We start from the raw sequence: 23,647 nt of genomic DNA on the forward strand, positions 1-23,647 counted from the left end.
TATTATTCTAACATATGACCAAAAAAAATATATAGATTAACATCTTAAAAACAATTCCAATCCTTCACCGTGCCTGGTCCATAGTAAATATTCAATATATATTTTGCTGAATAAGTGAATACATAAATACAGAGAAAACAGTCTTGACAATGGCAAGACATGTGAAAGCAGTATGAGATCAATCAATGCAAGTCATTACTAGGACAGTCGAGTACATGATTAATGATGGGAGTGTGGTTGGACGGCAGGACATGAGGCAAGAAGGAAGAATGGGGAGAGAGATAAAGTGCCTTGAATTTGGACTCTCCTCTATAAGCAATGGAGAGCCTTTATAGCAGTAAGTCAGTGGAGTGATTGATGAGATTTCTGGTTTAGAAAGATACTCTGTCAAAAGAATGAAGGGTAAATTGGCAGGAGTGGAGTGGGTGAAAGGGAAGATTGGACTTTGGGAGGTCGCATAGAAGGCAACTTCGGTAGCTTAAGGGTTTGAACTGTGAAGATCTAGCCAGGTTGAGCTCTGGAGACATTTCAGAAGTCAAAGTGGATCTGACCTCCTCCCAAAAGCTGAACTATGAATGGATAAGGCTCCCAAAGTCCCAACACTGTCATGGCAAACCAGCTCATATGTATGGCTTAGGTTAATGGTTGCTATTGTCTTCTGATATAATTAATGTCTAGTTTTGATGAAGTTGTCATGTCCAAAAACCCATTCAAGTATATATGGCACCCATATTTCCTTTAAAAAAAACTCCAGAAATTTAGTAGAGAACACTGGCTACCTATCATTTCTCTGGAAATCAAGGATTGCATAATGGGAAAAACTATGGTCACTCTGGGCAAACACCAGCATGTATAAGATCCAAGGACCTTTCTTCTTTCTCTGCCTTTCTGCTGTAGTCTAGGTGAAAGGAAGCCCAATTCTTTGAGTGCTGGTCAAAGCTTGACCCAGTCATGAAAATTGGTTTGGACATCAAAAGATTCAGAACATAAAATAGAGTGATTTAAGATGTCCTAAAACAAGATGTCAGGGGTACTTGGATTGTTATTAAGGCAGTACTATCAAGCCTTCTCATTGAACTGACATGTTCATTGGTCCTGGGTGGGCCACAGGTCACGGGCATGTGACTCCCAAAAGCCATTCTATCAGACTGATGTTTGCTATGGGACTAATAGAATCAGCATTTTTTGCATGTGTGGTACACTTTTAAAGGAGCTTTGGGTGGGCTGGAAATTGGCTAAGAACCCTGCCATCCGGAATCACATCTGTCTCTTTCAATAATTACCTGGGATAAGAAAAGTATACTTATGTTTTTAAGTATATTATTAAAAATAATAACACTATATGAGAATATAAAAACGAGTTACTTTCATCATTTTAAGTAAAAGCAATAATAATTTGAGATGTTCTGATGTTAGCTTTGCTGTTTCTGCTGTTGTTCTTTCTTTTTCCTGTGGCTTATTTATTTTATTTTATTTTTGTATATTTTTTATTGGAGTTCGATTTGCCAACATATAGTGTAACATCCAGTGCTCATCCTGTCAAGTGCCCCCCTCAGTGCCTGTCACCCAGTCACCCCCTCCCCCCACCCACCTCCCCTTCCACTACCCCTTGTTCGTTTCCCAGAGTTAGGAGTCTCTCATGGTTTGTCACCCTCTCTGATTTTTCCCACTCATTTTCTCTCCTTTCCCCTTTAATCCCCTTCACTATTTTTTATATTCCCCGTATGAGTGAAACCATATGATTGTCTTCTCCCATTGACTTACTTCACTCACCATAATACCCTCCAGTTCCATCTAGGTCGAAGCAAATAGTGGGTATTTGTTGTTTCTAATGGCTGAGTAATATTCCATTGTATACATAGACCACATCTTCTTTATCCATTCATCTTTCATTGGACACCGAGGATCCTTCCACAGTTTGGCTATTGTGGACATTGCTGCTAGAAACATTGGGGTGCAGGTGTCCTGGTGCTTCACTGCATCAGTATCTTTGGGGTAAATACCCAGCAGTGCAATTGCTGGGTCATGGGGTAGGTCCATTTTTAACTCTTTGAGGAACCTCCACACAGTTTTCCAGAGTGGCTGCCCCAGCTCACATTCCCACCATCTGTTGTTGTTCTAATGTTCTTCCAGCTTCCCTTGCACCGAAGCCAAAGGACCCATGGAGGGGTCACCATTTTGAGGTCACCCGTCCTGGTGCTGCTCAGCCAAGTCTATGATCCAGAGCGTGAAGTCTCATGATCCCCAGAGGGCACCGAATAAGGCGCATGAGAGTGTCCTATCGTTTACATTCCACTGGGGAAGAAATTGAGGTTAACGACCTGATGGTCCAGCTGAGACTTCAAATTATGTCTTGGATTCCAGAGAATCCCCATTCCTTGGGAACAGCTCTGTTTTGAACTTGTCCCTTACCAAGTTGACAATTCATACCGTAGGCACGTACACTCCAGAGCTACACTGCCTGCGCTCACGGCACCAGTTCTACCACTCACAAGATTACCCCCTTTTTTTTTTTAAATTTTAAAGTTTATTTAGGATGACTGTAAAGAGCAGATATTTATTTGTTTGTTTGTTTGTTTGTTTGTTTGTTTTTACCCATGAGAGACACAGGCAGAGGGAGAAGCAAGCTCCGTGCAGGGAGCCCGGCGCGGGACTCGATCTCGGGACCCCGGGATCACGCCCCGAGCCAAAGGCAGACGCTCAACCACCGAGCCACTCAGGCGTCCCAAGAGCAGATTTTTAAAAACAGACACTCTTGGTTCCACTAAGGAGGAGCAACGCCCCCTCTCACTTCTCAGCCTTTGTAGCCGCTGATCCATTTGTCTGGGACCCTCTTCCCTCTGCTTTTAGATCTAGCTCACTCTGTACATTTCAGTTTGGACTTGATTTTCTCAGAGAACCTTCTTTTGGTCTTCCACGGTTGAGTTAGGATCCCTTCTTCTGAGTTAGGATCCCTTCTTCTGAGTTCCCGCGGCGGCACCATTTGCCCCCTCCAGCAGTTACCCCCCCCGCCCCCCATTCCCTGTTGCCACGCCTGGCCCCCATTGAGACCGGCGGCTAAAAACCAGAGTTAGTTTTGGATCCCAAGCACCTCAAAGTAGCATACACTAGGCGCTCAAATATTGGAGACACGAGTCAGCGGATACATAAATGAATGGCCGGTGGGCGATAAAAAGTCCGTAGACGGAAAGAATCAAGGAGACGCTCCAGACCCTAAATTCTGAGCGAGGGGCCTCCGGTGGCGCTGGACCTCGGTCGTGGGGCGCGCGGGGGCTGGTCTCCGTGCGCAGTCAAGAGGAAATTCCCACCACCCAGGGCCCCTGGAGCTCCCTTGCTAGCCCTGCTTCTTCAAGACCCCAGGACGGGGCCAGTCGCCCCGCGGCGGTTCCAGCAGTAGGAGCGGAGCTGCCGACCAGTCTTCCCTGCCCCTTGGGTTCCGCGCCCTGGGCGCAGCGAAGGCGCGCACCGCGAACCCCCGCCTCCCCGCCCTCAGTCTCCCTCCAGGGTGTGGAGCTGAGCCCCGGGGCTCCCCGCCGCGGAGGAGCGTGCGCGGCAGTCGCGGCCCCCGGAGCCCCCAGCCCCCGCTTCCGTCGCCCGCCCCCCTCCCCGGGGAGCGCGCCGGGCCCGGGGCCGCCGGGGCGGGGAAGGGTCGGGCCGGGGCGGGGAGAGGCGTTTATAGAGCGGCAAGGAGGGGCGGGGGAGCTGCCGCCCGCCTGCGGGACACCGGGAGGCGAGAGGCTGCCCGCGCCGCCCCGGGTTCCTCGCCGGGTGCCCGAGGTCCCCGCGCTCGGCGCTGCGCTCCTGGCGGTGCGCTCAGTGCGCGCCCGGAGGAAACCCCCGCGGGGCTTGGCGAGCGCAGGGCCGAGGGCCGCGTGGAAGCCCCCACCCCCCACCCCAGGTAAGTCCTGAAGCTCTTTGCAAGTGACCAGCAATTGCACGGGAGGGACGTGCCAGAGAGCGGGGAGGGGGCTGCGTGAAGGCTGCGCTGAAGGAAAGAAGTGAATTTCAGAAACTCCAAATCCCCTCCCGGTTTTTCCACCTCCTGGGGCGGTTAGCCCCTCTCCACCCCACCTTTTGGTTTTCTGCATCCCTCTGTTGGCAAACGTACAGCACACCCCGTTGTCACTCTCTGCTCCGGGCTTCCCGTTCACCCCCTGCACACTCATGTGCCTCGGAGGCTGAAGGGTGCCTCACCCCACGCTGTCCCCAAGCTTAGCGCAGGGCTTGGCCTGTGGCAGGCACCTAGGACTAATGGAAAGGATGAATGAGGTTAACCAGCCCCGGGGGCAAGAAAAGTCACTCCCAAGTCTGTACAAACCCAGTCTGTGCTTTTGTTTCTGGACCTCACCCAAATTTATTAAAGACGGTTGGGTTTTTATTATTGCCTGAAGAGAGAGGAGAAAGCAGAAAAAAAAAAAAAAAGCACCGATTTATGAATGCCCAGGAACATCTTGCAAGAGTGCAACCCCAGCTACCTGGCTCAGTATCAAATGTGCAAATAGTTTTGATGAGGGGAGGAGGCAGCCTGGAAGAGGGGAAAACACTGGAACAAGAAAGTGATTTCTTCAGTTTCCTTTCTTGATAAAAGACTTCTCATTTCTCTTTTCAGAGGTCTACTCTGTGGAGATGTTTAAAGGTGATCTTTGCCAGGGGGAGAAAAAGGTTTGGTAGGAGTGAGGGGTGGTGATGTTGATTAGGAATATCTGAGACGTTGCTGGAAATCATGAAGACCTGAGATATAAGACTATTAGAAGTCTTTTGTCAAGAATATCTATACTTACAGAATCAGCGGTCACATTTCTTTTTAAAGAAAGGGTCTATTTGGGGATCCCTGGGTGGCGCAGCGGTTTGGCGCCTGCCTTTGGCCCAGGGCGCGATCCTGGAGACCCGGGATCGAATCCCACATCAGGCTCCTGGTGCATGGAGCCTGCTTCTCCCTCTGCCTATGTCTCTGCCTCTCTCTCTCTCTCTCTCTCTCTCTCTCTCTGTGACTATCATAAATAAATAAAAAAAATTAAAAAAAAAAGAAAGGGTCTATTTGATGAGCAGTATTTTTAGTAGGAAATTTGCAAGTATGCCATTGTGAAGTTACAGTGTAAGCTTACGATTTAGGGTCCTCACGGATGAGATCACCTACATAAAAATCCTAGGAAGTCTAAATAAAGTGTTTTAAAACACATGGTCTTAAAGGGTTTTTTTCCTGATAAAAGTTGCCAATTTCCTTCCTTCCTCATTTTATTCCAAAATATTAGAAGTGCCCAGGAAAATCCGAAAGGGAAGCTTTTCTGCTACTCAGGAGTCCGTGTGATTTTTAGACCTTGTGCCCTGTGAAATCAAATTTTATGATTTACATAAAAGACTTTAAGTGAAACATCCACTAAAGAACCATCTTCAGCTTTCTTTCTTTCTTTTTTTAACAAAAAAGCTTTCTAATTTTACTAAGTTGTAAATAATTCTTTAAAAAGACTGTTGTTATACATTATATCCTTGCAGTTTCCACTCTTCCTATTCCCTTCAAGATAGTGTGAATTACAGAAAAGTTTGAATCGTTGGAATATTTATAAAGAAAATATTTATTTATTTGCATAGACAGTGTTAAGAGCAGGTAATGAAGTCACCACATGAAGGTCACATCACTAGAACTGTGAATAAAAGTTGATATGTTATTTATTCATCTATATACACTGTACACTGTACCATCCCTTTAATGTAAGAATCTTAAACGTGACTGGAAAAATCTTTCTTGTCAGTAAATATTCCCATCGCTGGAATTTCTGAAAAGTATGTGATTGCTACCTATACCATCCGTGAATAAATAAAAGTAGTCCAGACTAATGAGGATTTTTTTTTTTGTGACCAAAAACTGGTCACTTCCATAGTCCCAAGAAATAAGTATGAAGATTCAGTTTTCTGTACTTGCACTTTTATGAGCTTCGTGAACATAAGACTAACTTTTCCAGGGTGATCAAATGTTGGCCAGTGTTTTTTTGTTTTGTTTTGTTTTGTTTTTTCCCTCCCATCCTGACTTTTTTGTTGTTTTCCTTGTTATTTAAAGTAGGAAGTGGTTTAGCTTTGCTCTGAAGCAGGCCTAGGTTCGAGTTACAGACTAGCTGGGACAACCTGATTAACCTTCCTGAGGCTTCGTGCACCTGTCACACGGAGTGATGATCCCTACCTACCTCACAGGGATGTGAGAGGAAAAAAAGAAGATCCTTATATAATGCCAGACGTGAGTCCTCAATAAATGAAGGCGGCGATGATAGTGATGGTTACACTTATGGTTCAGGACAATTAGAAGTGGTCCCAGTTAAAAAAAAAAAAAGTGGTCCCAGTTAAAGTTGAGTCCAATTTTATTCCATGTTTTGACTTCACTGATAGACCTTGTATCCATCGAGTATAACACATGATGAACAGATATGCCTAACTCGCTAAACATTGTAATCTCCCTTTTCCCCTGGAAGCCTTTCAGTTTGCAGAGATCATTTAAGGAAAAGACCTGTCCTTCAGGCATGCCGCTGCCTATCCTGACTTCATTATGTATTTCTTTGTATCTTATACTTTACAATTTCGGGAAACTTTTTCTGGAGCAAACTGTTCCTGCAGGTAGAAGGCTGGGAGAAGCGCAGTCGGTGTTTTAGTTTCTCTGGATAATGATTGTGTGATAAGAAAAGTATCCTGCTGCTTTTAGCAGGAAGGTATGACATTTTCAAACTTTTAAAATAAAGACCCCAGATCAATTTGCAGCTCTTCAAGGGAGTGGAGGCTTAAAAAGGCATAGAGGATCAATTACAAAAAACAGCAGCTAGTTGAAGGCCAAAATTTTTAAGGAAGAAAGAATAGAGAGACTTGGTCTCACTTCTTGTCTTGAGTCCTCACCCTCCTTCCAAACTTGCTTTTTCTTGGGGTGACCCCAAGTCCCTGGCAGGGGAATTTGGAAGGGATTACCTCAATATAAATGGATACTGTTTGGCTAACATAAGCCATGTAAAGAAGAAAAGAGCTCTTGTGTCTTTCATATCCCTAATGCTTCCACACTACCTGGCACTAGTATGTACTCAATAAATATGTGATAAATGAATGGCCTAAAATTTCGAAAGTCTGGCTGAAGTATGCTTCTCATGTAAATCTGGAGCAGCTGCACTTAGAAAATCCACTACTGTGTGAAACCTCAGGCAAGATGAAGGAGGCAGTGACCTCTGCTTGTGTCTCAGCTTCTGACCTTGGTTTTGCTAAAGCAAAAAACAGCTGACTATAAATCTTACCTTTATGAGTCGTCTTCATTGACTGAGATAAACCTAAAAAGTAATACTTTTTATGGTTCCAAATAACAAGTCCAAGGAGATTTACTGGTTTAATTTTGCTATGAATAGAAAGTTTTCCCCCAAATGCTTAAGCAGTGGAGAAGAGGGAAGAAAGATACAGCATATAAACTAACTAACTATAATGAATGGAAGCCTCAACTTTCCCCTCGAGTCACAAAGGCACGATAAATATACACTTAACCATTCTTCAACCATTTACCATTAAGGACTGGGTCTTGATTTGACTCTAAAATGTTTTTGTAATGCTCTAAGTACTGAATCCTAGACTTTAGAGGGGAAAGATATTGCCAGAGTTAGTTGGCAAAGGCTTTCGTGTTGGCTTGAAAAGCCATAAGCTAATCACTTATTGAGTTCTTTAAAAACAAGTTGATTAATGTTTGGCAAGAAATTCTGACTAAAAGTCTCCATTATATGAGTCCAAATACAATAGAACTTTGAAGATCATGAGCAAGTCATAGTCACATTTGGCCATTACAGTTTGGTGGAACATAATCCCACAGTGTGTCAAATGGTCCACATGACATCTTTGGGTACCCTACCTCATCATAGCCAGCATGTGTAGTTAACTCTGGAATCACTTGTCTGGGATGGTTAGAATATCTGTTGTACTAAGAAGATGATGTTACACATTGTAGCAGATTTCCCTCACAGCTTTTCTCTGCTGGCTAGCAGAAGACATCAGAGCCCTCCCCACATTCCCTCTGCTTTCACTGTGTTGGTCACACTGTAAGCTTCTTCCTTCAAACATCTGTGAAGGCCTGAGGGCCTTCTCTGGCCTTGGGAGCATGACTGACTCATGTGGAGTAGGCTAGAAGGGCTTAGGAGTTAACATTCCTCAGAGCAACCCCTCAGCCAATAACACATGAAAGTTGGTGAGCATTCCAGCTTTCTCACACCTTGGGAGAGGCAACTCTTGAGGTATGATCAACATTCTTCCGGAGGTGCCCCAGGGAATGAGCTCCAGCTGCCCAGAATGGCAACCAATCTGTCCACTAACAGTTCTACATTGGCTTCCGTCCCTCCACTGTCTCACTCCCTGCTTCAGAGATCACTTCCTAAATAAAGTAATTGAAAAAATTCTAGTCCAGGATCTGCTTTTGGGGAAACCCAACCTATCATAAGCTTGTTAGCTATTTCAGTAAATGCAGTGTTATACTGTAGATTCCACTCTAGCCAAAAATTGAACCAAGAATGGAATTCTTGCCTTCTACACTAAAGAACAGAATTTTGTCCCTAGCCAGTGCTTTCTGACTTGTGTCTGGGCCAGTTAGTTTGTTGGCCATGACTCAATCCTGAATTCCCATCAGCTCTTTGAGGACCATGTTGTGGGAACATGGAGGGAGATATTAGTAAGTGCTCAGGTGACCCCCTCATTAGAGAAAGACCATATTCTGCTGGTTATGAGAAGCAGCTCAAACACATGCTCTGAAAGATGGAACTTGCCTTTCTGTCTTTCTGTATTTCGATCTCTCCCTCAGGTTTGGTCACCATTTGCCTACTGTGTTAGTCAGAGATCTTCCGAGAAACAGGACCAGTAGTTAGATATACAGAAATATATGAGGAGATTTATTATAGGAACTATCCCACATGATTATGGAATCTGAGAAGTCCCGTAATCTGCCGTTTGCAAACCAGAGAACCAGGAGTGCCCATGGTATAATTCAGTCCAAGTCTGAAGTCCTGAGAGCTGGGAGTGCCAGTGCCTGAGGGCAGGAATAAATGGATGTTCCAATTCAAGCAAAAAGAGCAAACTTGCCCTCCCTCTGCCTTTTTGTTCTATTCAGGCTGTTAATGGATTGGATGATGCTCACTTGCTTTGGTGAAGGTGACCTTCTGTACTCATTCTATCAATTCAAATACTTAACTCTTCTGGAAACACCTCACAGGTACACCCAAAAATAATGCTTTATCATCACTTAACTCAGTCAAGTTGACACATTAATTTACCCATCACCTTTACCAGGTACTTCCTAACCCATCCCCCAGACCTCTCTTCAGAACTCCAGACCCAGATATCTCCTTGCCCCAAAGGTACCTGAACATCTTCCACTACAAACCCAACAAGTGCCAAATGGCATTTACTTTCTTCCCCACACACCTTCCCCTCTTCCTACATATGGCACAACCCAATGGTCCCACCACAAGACTCTGGAGTAGTCTTCAAGCCCTGCGCTCTCAGCCCTCATCAACAATCCCATCTTACCAGTCTCCAAGTCCTAACAACTCAATTTCCTAATAATCCCCCTGTCATCTGTAATCCTAGTTCCCAAACTCCATCCTTTCTTTCACCCAGACAACAACTGCCTTCTAGTCTACCTTCCTGCCTCTAATCTTGTTCCTCATCTAGGATTCTCCATATTTTAGCCTTAGTGAATTTCCAAGAACCTGTATGTTCTTCTGTGCCTTCTTATGTACTCCAGTGCCTTTAGATATAATCCAAACTCCTTGCCCTGGTTGAGAATCCTCCCACCATCCAATTTTATGTACCTCTCCTGCCTCCTGCCTTTCTGTTTCTTTGCCAACACTCCCAATCCTACAGTTCTTAAAAAAAAAAAAAAAATCTTGCTCTCTCCTACCTCCCACTCCTGGCATTTGGAACTCCTTCTAGAATTCCTAGAATTCCTAGAACAGTGTTCTCTAGACTGAATCTGGCTAACTTCTTTTCTCCCTTTAAGGTTCCACTAATATGTCCATTCCTGAGAAAGGTGTTAGTGGACCTTCTGTACTAGGTAAGGTACCCTACTCTGGGTCCCCACAGTACCCTAGACTTCCAGTCATATTTCTCTTCCATTAAACTGTGATTATTTCATCTTCCATGTTCAGTAGGCTATCGTCAGGGCTAATCACTTAGTAGTTCTATCTGTTGTATGAATAAATGAGCTGAGATTAGGTTTCTTACTAGCTAATGACCATGGGCAAGTCACATAAGCTCTCTGAACTTTACTTTCCTATTTATTTAAAGTAAAAACCATATCCAAGCACAGGATAAATGGGAAAAGTTGATGAGATTGTGGATTTTCCGGTCTTGGCATAGTTGGCACTCGGGAAATAATAGTTCCTTTGGATTCAGCAAGATAGGTACTATGCTGGACTTGACCCACATTCCACTTGAATGTGGAAGGCCACATTCCTGGAGGTATAAGCTAAAAGGGCACCTTGCTATAAGGGCTTTAGGTGGAGCCGAGAGGGAAGAGATGTCATTTAGCTAAAAGCATCTTGCTTGTCAGATGTCCTTTCAAAGCATGCATGGAATGTGTTTTGGGAAATGAAATTGATATAATAACATATAATGGCATCTAATTCCTTCACTTTATATCTTCCAAACAATCCTTGAGCTTCAACATCTGCATTCCCTGGATTAAGGCCATGAATCCAGCTTCCAAATGGAGGAGCTTTTTCCAAGAATGGTGCCTTAAAAAAGTATACCCAACTGCAATTCCTCCTTGATTTCCCCTTTTTCCATGATTACTGTCATCATCCTGAAAAAGCGCCAGTAAACACCTAATCATTGGCCCTCCAGGGACCTGTCAAGAAAATGTTCACAAACCCCAATTCACATTTATAAGCAATTGAGCTGGGTAGAGGCAAGTACTAAACAAATTAGGGACTTGCACTGGTCAATGATTAAGGCAAAGAATTTTTTAGACTTTATTAGTGGGGAGTGAGTCAAATACATAAGTGGGTTGGATATTAGAGCAATAGCACCTCAGGGAGCTATCTCTACAATTTAAAGACTTTTAGGTATTATTTGGTAAATTACTATTTTGGCACATTTAATTAAATCTATGGCAATCCGCTTCTAAAGCTCACCAAACAGGGGTGCCCTGTCCCTCTTTGACACACACAATTTATAATCCCCCTTTGTTTCTAGATATCCCAACAATTGGGGCACACATAGTCCTTTGTAATTAACAGACATTGTACTAAGAATGAGGTAAATTGATAGTTGATAGTATTGCCTGTTAGAGACTTACCTTCTAAATCCATAAATTTATATCTCTAGATACAAAATATTTTAGGTAGGTGTCTATTTTCTCCCAAAAGCTTGAAGGTTTTCATTTATCTGTTCATTTGTGTTAACTGTCAGTGCCCTATCAGTTCTTTCAATTTCTTCATGGACAAAATCTCAATTAGGCATAGATGTTCCATTGTCATCTCAGTCAGCAACAATAAAAATTATTGAGTTGGGTAGTGCATTGGACACTGAAAGAGAGGTTGCAATTTCATACATTGCATATCTGCTAAAATCTCCACTGAGAAAAGAGATGTATAGCCTGCATTTGAAGCTGTAGCTATGTCACTGGCTTTAGCAAGTAAGCAAGAGGTGGCTGGGCTAGAATCAGCCTAGGTAGATGGAGATGGTTGACTCCAGGTTTCTTCACACACTGGATCTTTGAATACTCCAATCAAAGGGGTTATGTCAACTACTTCAGCACTTATTAAGCACTTTATCATCACACTTGATCCTCACAACAATTCAGCGAGGAAAATACCATCATCATCCCCCTTCCGTAGATGAGGGTCTGAGGTTTCAAGATGCATCAATTGCTGACCAGGGGAGGATTTGAATTCAGGATGTGGTAACCCAGGCCTTGACACTCCTACCTGCCAATTTGGCAAGGTGAGCTAAAAAATGTGTGCTTCAAAAGCCTAGAAACTTCCAATACTGATGCTCAACTTAGATCCCTGCATGGTTAGAATAATAGTTCAGAAGTTATAGTTTCATTGGGAAGTGGAAATTTTGACTCTATTGTTTTAGGGGAGGGAAGAAAGGGAGAGTGCTAAACTCAGCATGAACATAAAATCCCAAAGAGATGATGTTTGAGTGGCTACAGAACTCAGTAGCTTGAATCTCTGCCATTGAAATTGACTTTGGTTAGTATTTTCAAAAGTCCATTCTCATTTTGCTGATTGATTTTTCATAAAGTCCTAGAAATTTCAGAGCAAAAATAGGTCTTTAAATCATTTCAAGTATTTTTTTTTTTTTTGTAAACAGCGTGTTTGGTTCCTCCCCTACCCTTTCCCACAAGTAAAATTCTTTAATAATTTCACACTGCTCTTGGGATAAACATAGAAATCATTGATAGATCCAGCAAAGCCATGTGTTGGCCACTTCTTTTCCAGCCTCATGTCATGCTTTGCTCCGTGCCCTGCTCATACTGGCATACTGGACTTCCTTTAGTTCCTTGACCACTCTCTGTTCTTCCTACCACAGGACCTTTACACAAGGTTTCCTCCCTTCTGGAATACCACATCCCTCTTAGGCAGATCAATTCTCACCATTCCTCTAGATACTAGCCCAAACAAAAGTCCCTTAAGGAAGCCTTTCCTGAGTTACTAATTCTCCCTATTATATGTCATCACAGTATATAATAATTCAACAAATCTATTAAGTACCTTTTCACGTATAAGCCTTATTTTAGGTGTTGGAAAACAAAATGGACAAGCTCCCTTTCAGGGAGGATGTAAACAATGAAGAGGTCCACAAATAACTCTCAGGTGGTATTAAATGCCAGGAAAAAAAAAAAAAACAGAGTTACTTAAGGGGTCAGTGATTAACTAGAAGTTGTTTTTAATGGGGGTGGTCATGAAGCCTGTCTAAGGAGGTAACATTTGGGCAGAGACCTGAGTGAACACAGGAGTAAAGTGAAGCTTCCTGGGGGGGGAGGAAAGGATATTTCCAAGCAGAAACAACTTCAGCACGTTCAAGAAAAGCAAGGAGATCTTGCCTGGAGTGGAGGGAACAAGAAGCACAATGAGGAGGATGTGATTGTAGAGTGTAGGCCATTGCCAATTTCATGGAAAGCCCATGGACCACAAACATGTGGTATTGGAGTTTAATCTAAGCCTGATGGAAAGTCACTGGAAATTTTGAACAAGGGGATATTGACCTCATGTATGGTCTTCGCTGTGCGAAGAATACATTAAGAAAGGCAAGATCAAAGCATGGAGCTCTGTTACTATAGGAATCTGGGCAAGAAGCAAAGGAGGTATGGGTATGGTGGGAGGTGGTAAGAAGTGGTTAGATGTGGAATATATTTCAAAGGTGCTGTTGAGCAGACTTACTGACAGTTTGGCTATGGAGTCTTAGAAAAATCTCTTCTTTATAGCATATAACATAGTTGTAATTATACACTTGATATAATTCTTTCAGATAACTTGGTCTCTCAATGGACTATAAGATCTATGAAGATAAAGGCCATGTCTGGTTTTACTTTTCATTGCCTACCTGCTGCCTAACACAATGCCTATAAATAAATGAATGGATAGATAGGTATATGAAAACCACCTTACAGGTGAGGTCTCTGAGAGGTTAAGTTAAAGGACTAGCCTAAGGTTTCTCAGCTTGGACTAGAAACCGTGTCTCCACACTCCTCATTTAGGCTATTTTCCTTCTTGCAGCGGAGCCCCTTCCAAACAGCATGCTCTTTTATTTGGGGGGAGGGATTACCACAATGTAGTTCTTTTTTTTTTTTAACTTTATTTATTTATTCATGAGAAACACCGAGAGAGAGGCAGAGACATAGGCAGAGGGAGAAGCAGGCTCCCTGTGGGGAGCCTGATGTGGGACTTGATCCCAGGACCTCTGGGGGTCACACCCTGAGCCAGAGGCAGTTGCTCAACACTGAGCCACCCACGTGTGCCACCAAAATGTACTTGTAATATCCATAATGGGTGATTCGTCTCTTTAGGCAGGCACCCACCAGTGGCAGCAGACATTGTTCTAATCAGCTTGGAGGCTCTTTGGGGGCCACCTGAATGTGTAACATTTCTTCTTTCCTCCTTCGGGCTGATTTACTTCTCCAGGTACACCATAGATCTTATCCCACCATTAGTGAGTGTTGTGCCTAGGGCCTGAAGTTGGTCACTCTAAACCATCTGACTTGTGCTCTGTTTTGAAAGACACTGCAGCTTTAGGCAAGAGCAGCTGGTGTGCATAATCTCCATATAAAAAGTTAGCCATTCAAAAATGTTCACTCCCCAAGGGCATTTTGAAGGAAAAAAAAATCAGTTAAGGCAAGCTGTGATTAACAGGGAAAAAAAGAATAGAAGGCAATTAAGAGTTTCCTTGGTTCTCTTGGAAGGGAAAAGCTGCCTGAAATGTAACTTTCTCAAGCAATGATCACATCCTTGGACCGCTGCCTTTCTAATTAAATTCCCGATACATATATATGGATATTTCATTTAATGAACAGCTGGTAAAATTGGATCCTTGGTCTGCAGAGGTTTACCAAAGTACTTGAGTGTTTCTGTGTGATTGAATACTAATATTTAACCCTGGAATACAAAAAGAGGAAATTAAATCCACTAGCTGCTCATCATCCAGACCTTCTAGATTGCCCCCTCGCTGGTCTGCATAGTAATCAGTTCTGTTCTTTCCCATCAAGCTACTTCCAACATTACCTTTCCTCTTTTCATTATTCCCTTTTGGAGGCAGCATTCAGTGTGCTTTGTACCTTTTAGAGCTCTTATGTCCTGGAGCCAGGCTTCTGGCTAGAACCCCCCCTGAGGCTTCTAGTCTAGTGAGGGGCCAAATGAATGTTTAGTCACAGATTTGAGGTGACATGCTAGGAAGAAAAATAAAAAGATGACAGGAGAGAGAAATATCACAAATGAAATCTAATTTATGAGGACAGGAGAGGACCTCCCTGAGGATGTAGTATTGCAATGAAGTCCTGGAGGATAAGGACTGAGCAGGAGCAAAGGGTACAGAGCAAAAAGTGGCTGGAGAGAGTGGCAGCAGTCAGGTGGGCAGGCAGGGGCAGGGCTTCTCAAACTTTGCTGTGCACGCAAACCGCCTGGGGATCTTGTTCTGCCGCAGACTAATTCACTAAGGCTGGGATTCACCGTTTCCAGTCAGCTCCCAGCCATGCTGAAGACTCTAAGCCCAGAACCACACCTTGCGTAGCAGCAGGACAAGGATTGGCAAAGTTTTTCTGTAGAGAGATAGAGAAGACACGTTTTAGACTTTGTGGGTCACACTGTCTCTGCTGCAACTATTCTACTGTGCCTTTGTGATGTAAAAGCAGCCAAAGACAACCTGTAAATGTATGGGTGTGATTGTGTTCCAGGAAAACTAGCAAAACAGAGTCACATTTGGCTCGAAGATGGTAGTTTGCCAACACCTGTTGTAGATAAGGTGGTTTTCAGTTTTCAACCTTGACTGTACATTAGAGTCACCTGGGTTTCAAAAAATCTCCACGAGGCCCCTATTCTGGATCAATAAAAATCAGGATCCCTGGGGATGGAGCAGAGGTATGGGTAAAGTTGAAAAGCTGCTCAGGTGTTCCTAAGGTGCAGCCTGGGCTGAGAGCCACTGTAGGCCTGAATCTTATTTGTAAGATTAGTCTGTATCAGATTATTAGTCTGTATTCTCTTAGCCCTGGGAGGTAGCTAAGGTAAAAATAACTCACCTTTCTTTAATTCTGAGACACCATCAGTTGCCCAAAAGCTTTCAAGGAAGGGGAAATGTAGCAAGAAATGCACAAATCTATAGTAACACATATTCTGATTTTATGAATGTTAAAATGGGGGGAAGGTCATTGAATCCAAGAAATATGGTATCTTCATCCCTATTATTCAGATGAAGAAAATAAAGCACATGGGATAATGTGCCAAGGCGATGTAGGCAAAAATCCCGTGACTTAACTTGCTAAACTGCCTTTGGCTCTGTATATATGAGAGCCCTTCCTTCCAGTCTGGGCCTCTGTAGGGGCATACTAGTCCCCCCACCGCTCTGGACACATTTCACTTCCCCCTCTGAGTCTCCTAAATCTTGCTTCTATGGTGGGCTAGGTCTCAGTTTAGCCATGTGCCTCTTCTGGGATGTCCTCCCTGACCCCACCTCCAGAGGAGGGCCCCCTGCTGGGAGCACCTCCCACCCATCATAGGATGCTCCATCAAAGCCTGGGCTCTTTCTGTCGACACAGCCTGAGAGAAGTCATGATGGCAGGAACCATGATCATCGTTTCATCTCTGTTAGTTCATGTGATACTGTGATTTATAATAAAGATATATTTTGGTCTTCATCTATAGTTTCTGGCTTACAGCTCCCCAGATCCTTGGATTTTCTTGAGCAATGAGTGACAGGAGCATCTTTTTTATTATATTGGGTCTCTTGTCCTCAGTTCCTGAGCTGTAAAGGTGAAATGGTGTCTCATTACCCAATAAGTCCCTTTCCACCACGATGGGGTTTGTGTTAATGAGTTGACTTTCTAAAAAAAAAAAAAAAAAAAAGAGTTGACTTTCTGAAAGCACCGAGGAGGGGCGTTGCCAGGGAAACCAAACAGGAAGAGAGGCTGGACCTTTTAGTTCCACCCCCTGATTTCTGGAAGGGGAGAGGCCTGGAGGTTGAACCAATCAGCAACGGCCAATGACTTAATCAACCAGTTTACTGAATTCATGGAGAAGTTGGGGGAATGGCATGCTCACAGAGGGCATTGAAGTTCACCTTTTCCCCATGCTTTGCCCTGTGCTTGTCATCCATCTGGCTGTTTCTAAGTTCTGTCTTGTCACAACAAGCTGATAATCCAGTAAGTAAAATGTTTCTCTGAGTTCTGTGAGCCATGCTAGCAAATTAATTGATCCCAAAGAGAGGGTCATGGGAACCTCTGATTTATAGCCAGCCGGTCAGAAGCACAGGTAACAATTTGGACTTGCCATTGGCATCTGAAGTAGGGGCGGTGAGGGGGAGTTTTGTGGGACTGAGCTTGTAACCTGTGGGATCCAATACGATCTCCCAGTGGAGATCTCAGAGTTGAGTTGAGTTGTAGGACACCCAGCTGATATTAAGGAACGTTTGGAAGTGTGGAGCGCACCCCCCCCCAACATATTGGAATTGGTGGCCAGAACTGCTACACAGGGCCTCAGGAATATTTGTGGAATGCGTGCACTTTGGCCCAGTACTGCTGTCCTTATCTAAAGCAGAGTGTAGCATAGGACTGGCAGTGATTGTTTCCAAAGTAGGTCTCTAGGAATGTCACATTAGTGCCACCTGGGAGATTATTAGAAATGCAAATCTGTGGGCCCATCCCAGACTAACTGATTCAGTCTCAGGGAATGGGACCCTACAATTTGTTTCAATTAGCCCTTCTGGCAATTCTGGGTGAGAACTGCAGGTTAGAATATGGGCCCTCAAGCCAAATTGCCTGGCTTCAAATCCTGGCTCTATTGCTTAAAAATTGTTTGGCTCTGGGAAATTTACATTGCCGTTCTCCTCTATAAAATGGAGACAATAAAAATAGCAGCCACCTTAATTGGATTAATAGCTGTTAGCACCACACCTACTCACAGGAACTGCCCAAAATGTGCTAGCTGTTAATAGTATTAGCTGTGCAAATATGGGAACATTCATTAACTTCTCTGAACTTCATCTTATTTTATCCTTTTTTTTGGTCTACATGTGGGTTTTCTTTTAAGATTTTGAGACAGACACAGAGGCAGAGATACAGAGGGAGAAGTAGACTCCTTGCAGAGAGCCCTGTGCGGGGACTTGATCCCCAGACCTGGGATCACACCCTGAGCCAAAGGCAGACGCTCAACTGCTGGGCTACCCAGGTATCCCTGTATATATGTTTTTTTAATGGAAGTTTAGCTGATATACAATGTCACATTAGTTTCAGGGGTACAGTATAATGATCCCACAACTCTATATGTTATGCTGTGCTCACCACTAATGTAGCTACCATTGTCACCATACAACACTATTATAGTACCAGTGACTATATTTCCTATGCTGTACCTTTTATTCTCATGACTCATTCATTCTATAATTGGAAGCCTGTGTCTCCCTCTCCTCTTCACCCATTTTTCCCATCCCTTCCTCCCCTCCCCTCTGGTTATCATTCTATAGGTTTGTTCTATGGGTCTGTTTCTGCTTTTTGTTTCTTTTTTAGAATCCACATATAAGTGAAATCACACGATATTTATCTTTTACTTATTTCACCTAGCATAATGCCCTCTAGGTCCATCCATGTTGTCACAAATGGCAAGATTTCATTCTTTTTTATGACTGAGTGGTAGTCCATTGTGTGTATACCACATCTTCTTTATCCATTTATCTATGTATAGAAACTTGGGCTGCTTCCATACCTTGGCTATTGTAAATAATGCTGCAATACACATAGGGGCATATATATTTTTTCAAATTAGTGTTTTTGTATTCTTTAGGTAGATAGTAGTAGAATTGCTGGGTTATATGACACTTCTATTTTTAATTTTTGAGGAATCTCCATAGTATTTTCCTCACTGGCTGCACCAGTTTGCATTCCCATCATTAGTGCACGAGAGTTCCTTTTCCTTCGCATCCTTTTTTTTTTAATTTTTATTTATTTATGATAGTCACAGAGAGAGAGAGAGGCAGAGACACAGGCAGAGGGAGAAACAGGCTCCATGCACCGGGAGCCTGACGTGGGATTCGATCCTGGGTCTCCAGGATCGCGCCCTGGGCCAAAGGCAGGCGCCAAACCACTGCGCCACTCAGGGATCCCTTCCTTCGCATCCTTAACACTTGTTTCTTGTCTTTTTGAGCCTAGCCATTTTGACAGGTGCAAGGTGATATCTCATTGCAGGTTTGATTTGCATTTCTCTGATGAGTAATGTTGAGTGTCTTTTCATGTGTCTCTTGGCCATCGGTAGCTTTTTTTGTGCTTCCTTTATCTTTAAAACAAGGATAAAATCTTTGCCTCATAGGATTTTGAAAGTTAAATGTATATGATGATTAATTATATGTGTCAATTTGGTAAGACTCTAGTGCCCAGATATTTGGTCAAACACCGATCAAGATGTTACTGTGAAGAGATTTTAAAGAAGTGACTAACCTCTAAATGGATGGACTTTGGGTAAAGAAGCTTACCTTCCCTAATTTGAGTAGCCTCAGCTGAATCAGTTGAAGACTTTACAAGGGAATACTGAGACTCCCAACTCTCCAGGGAACTATCTTCCCACTCAAAACTGCAGCACATAAGCTCTGGCCAGAATTTTCAGCTTACCCTCAAGACTTCAGACTTTCAGTCTCCACCTCACATGAGTCAAGTCATTCTCTCTTCATAGAAGGCTACACATAGGGATCCCTGGGTGGCGCAGCGGTTTAGCGCCTGCCTTTGGCCCAGGGCGCGATCCTGGACACGCAGGATCGAATCCCACGTCGGGCTCCCGGTGCATGGAGCCTGCTTCACCCTCTGCCTATGTCTCTGCCTCTCTCTCTCTCTCACTATGTGCCTATCATAAATAAAAAAAAAAAAAAAGAAGGCTACACATATATACACTATATATATATAACCAATAGGGTTATATATATTATATATATATATAGAGATAGATATGGATCAATATAGGTGTGTGATTATATATAGAAATATATTGGTTATATAGAAATATAACCAATAGGGTGTAATTATATATAATAGGGTATAATTCTATAATATATATTATATAGTTACATATATTAATACATAATTATATTATATATTAATATATTCTATAATTACACCCTATTGGTTGTAATTATATATTAATATATATTAATATATTATATATTAATATATTATATATAATTACACCCTATTGGTGTAATTATATATATATAATAGGGTATAATTCTATAATATATATTATATAATTATATATTAATATATAATTATATTATTAATATATATTAATATATATAATCACACCCTATAATATATTATAATTATATATAATTATACCCTATAATATAATATATAATATATATATATAATTATACCCTATTGGTTATATTTCTCTTGAAAGCCCTAATGCAATGTGGTAAATATGTATAGGTCAGGATATCTTAACCTGTGTAGTTTTCCAGCTACTGATATTTGGTTAAGATAATTCTTTGTTGTGGAGAACTGTCCTGTGTGTTATAGGATGTTTAGCAGCACCCCTGGCCTCTACCCACTAGATGCCTGTAGTATTGTCCTCTCGCCCAGCAGTAAAAATAAAAAATCTTTTTAGACATTGCCAAATGTCCCCTGAGGACAAAATCTCCATGTGAGAACCACTGGTGTAAATACCTGAAAATGCAGGAGCCATTTCTTTCTAGTTCACTCTCATTAAACCAGTACTGCAGTGCTGCTATGTGGCCCACACATTTCCCCCTTCCCCATAAAAACAAGTTTCTCACTTTACACAAAATCTAGCTCAAACCCGCTGCCACCAAAGGTGGCCCTCACAATCCTCCTTCCTTGCCTGTCTTTCCCTTGTGTCCATTTCACTTAGTCACACTATTTTCCATTGGTCTTTTCACAGCTTTACATATGTGTAGTATGTTTGCCCACTTACACTGGACCTCCTTAAAGCAAGGAGCAGCCCTCTGAGGAGTAGATAATTTTGAATCCAAATCCTGCTGTTTGCCAGTTAGTGACCTTGGGATAATCCCTCGATCTTCCTAAGTTTCAGTATTAATATCTATAAAATGGGAATAGTTGCGTCTACTTCATATAGTGGTTATAAGTCTAAGCACTTTTTGAACTATAAAAATGCTTTCCTTCCCCCCCAAAAGCAAAACCATGGCTTTTGTCATTTTTTTTGTAAGAGAATAACCAGTACAGGGGGGTTTAGAATGAAATATGACCTTGGAAAATGTTAAATGAACAAACAAGTACATGAATTTGCATACCATATTTTGCATTTTGTTTTAATTTATTTTCTTTTTCTGATAGCTTTTAAAGTAATGCAGGCAGGGTCCTTTATGTGTCCTTCAGATATTAATATAGAAATTACTTAATGGGGCAGTTGCCAAGGCAATGCAATTTGCCTAGTTATTGGCCTCAAGTTCCTGAAAATGATAGCATTCATCAATAACTCTACTACCCCTATTGTCAACATCTTTATTTCCTTGAGGAGCACTCATGCTTGAGATCAAGTACCTGTCCTTTAGAACTGGCTGAAGCAGTCGTCTTTCCAGAAAAATCCTCTCTGTACCCCTATTCCCCCTTCCCTCTCAAGGCATCAAAATGCTGCCTTTCTGATTCTCTGCAGTCTTCTGGACTTGCTTCACTGGCATCATAGCACAGGTCTGCTTCCCTTCCTCCCCAGTCTGACTGAGTTCATTATTTTAGTCTGTTTTTAGTGGATTTATATTCCTAAGGACCAATGCACTGTTGGGCCAAAGCTTGTGGCTGTACTCAGGAGTATGAAGATGATCAGTAGAGCCATAATACTACATGTCTGTCTTCAGGATGTCTCCACTTCCATGACATGTGAACATCTCAAACTCAGCATTTGAAAAAACTAAGCCTGGACCTTCCTCTCTGTACCAGTTATCTAATTTTGCAAAACGAACCATTCCAAAACATAGTGGTCTAAAAATAATTTGTCTCATGGTTGTGTGGGTTGGTTGGTCTCTCCCAGTAGTTCTTGCTCAAGGTCTCTGTCAGATGATGGCTGGGGCTGGAGTTATTAAGAAAGCTTTTTCAATCACATGTCTGGTACCTGCACTGAATGGCTAGATCATATGAAGTCTAGTGAAGCATCTTTCTCTTCCCCTCGCCCCCACATAGCTCCTTCATGGGGCCAGCTTGGGCTTCATAATAAGGCGATCCCAGAATAGTGATATTCTTACCTGGTGATTGCTGCTTCTCATGCTCCAAGAATTCCATGAGCTTGGATGGAAGCTGCACGGCTTCTTATGACATAGTATTAAATGTTTCAGGACCTTGCTTGTGCCACATCCTATTGACCAAGTAAGTCACAAGGCAACCTAGCTTCAAACTGAGGGAAACTATACCCCCTTTTCAATGGGAGCAATAGCAAAGAATTCATGGCCATATTTAATCTACCACATTGCTACAGTTTCTTGACTCTGTCCATGATTCTTTTGTATCCTTACATCATAGGAGTTTGTGTGTGTGTGTGTGTGTGTGTGTGTGTGTGTGTGTGTTTTAAGAACCTATATTGGAATGAAAATAGAAATTCTTTTGTTCATTATTTTAGGGTACCTAATTTCCTTACCAGATTGGTTTTCATAAGACATGGAAACTCCCTCTTCAAGATCCTTGGTTGGTTCCTTCTTATTTCCTGCATTATATTGTTTAGCATTCTCTTCTCCTTCCTTCTTCATGAAACATACAATAGAAAGAATAATAAGTAATAAATCTGCTACCCAGATTTAACACTTAACATCACCCAGTATTTGTTTCAGACTTTGTTAAATAAAATATTACACATAGGGTAGAAGTCCCCTTGACCCCTCTCCCAGATCCTATTTTCCATTTTGCCTTCCCAGAGGGGACTATTGTTCTTAAGCAGTCTTGTGTTATCCCCAACTTTGGTTTAATATATAGACTTTTAAAAAATAGCATTTTGGTATGTTTTAATGATTTTACATGGGTGGCATTATACTTCTTCCAGGACTTCTTGCCTGATCCTCTCATCCAGGAATGGGAGTTCTATGGGTGGGTCATACCAACCTAAAACTAGTACTCTCACTCTATGTTGAGGCTTATTACTATTAAGGCATGTAGAACTAAGTTATTTAAAAACCTGAAAAATGTTTTCATACGTGAGTATGCCCCAACTTAATTACTCCATTTTTCTCCTCACAAACATTTGAGTAATTTGCAATTTTTACAGATGTTCATAGAAATCTTCTTGTGCACCAGTTCCAGAGTTTCTCTAGGACATTCTTTTTTTTTAAGATTTTATTTATTTATTTGAAAGACAGAACACAAGCAGGGGAAGAAGCAGGCAGAGGAAAGGAAGAAGCAGCCTCCTTGCTGAACAGTGAGCCCAACACAGGACTTGATCCCAGGACCTTGGAATCATGACCTGAACCAAAGGCAGATGCTTAACCAACTGAGGCACCCAGGCACCCTAGGACATTCACTTTAAATGAAGTTTCTAGGTTATGTTTAATTTTACTAGATAATTGCTAAATTGCTTTCCAAAGTGAGTGTATTAAATTATATTCCTACCAGCCATGTACATGAGCTCTAATTTTCATACATCCTGTCAACTCTTAATATTTTCAATGTCTTTAATTTTTGCCAGTCTCCTAGGGAGACTGTACCGTTGTACCTTACTGTTTTAATATGCATTTCCCTTTTCATATTAGGATGAAGTTAAGGATCTTTTCATTTGTCTATAGACCATTCAGATTACCTCTACTGTGAACTGTCTGCTCCTATTCATTGTCCATTTTTCTGTTGGGCTTAGTGGTCTAGTTGCTTATTACAAATGATATCTTTTGTCAAACATTTAATATTTTAATGTACTTAAACTCCTTTTTGGTCTGTACTTTACTGTATCTCCCTTAAGATTTATTCCAGAGTCAAAATGATTTTGTATTTTTCCCTACTGCT

General features: G+C 42.2%; 1 protein-coding gene across 3 annotated transcripts in view; it reads left to right on the plus strand.

The window, feature by feature from the left end:
* The first annotated feature begins 3,721 nt into the window (after nt 1–3,721).
* The window catches only part of COL6A6 (collagen type VI alpha 6 chain), a 143,194-nt gene continuing 123,268 nt past the window's right edge, over nt 3,722–23,647 (plus strand). For all 3 annotated transcript variants that reach the window (XM_055320983.1, XM_055320984.1, XM_055320986.1), the window contains exon 1: nt 3,722–3,898. The gene's annotated coding sequence lies outside the window, so the exon portion shown is untranslated. The remainder of the gene's footprint in view (nt 3,899–23,647) is intronic.

The sequence above is a fragment of the Nyctereutes procyonoides genome, unplaced genomic scaffold, assembly GCF_905146905.1.
Source record: "Nyctereutes procyonoides isolate TBG_1078 unplaced genomic scaffold, NYPRO_anot_genome, whole genome shotgun sequence".
Taxonomy (NCBI): Eukaryota; Metazoa; Chordata; class Mammalia; order Carnivora; family Canidae; genus Nyctereutes; species Nyctereutes procyonoides.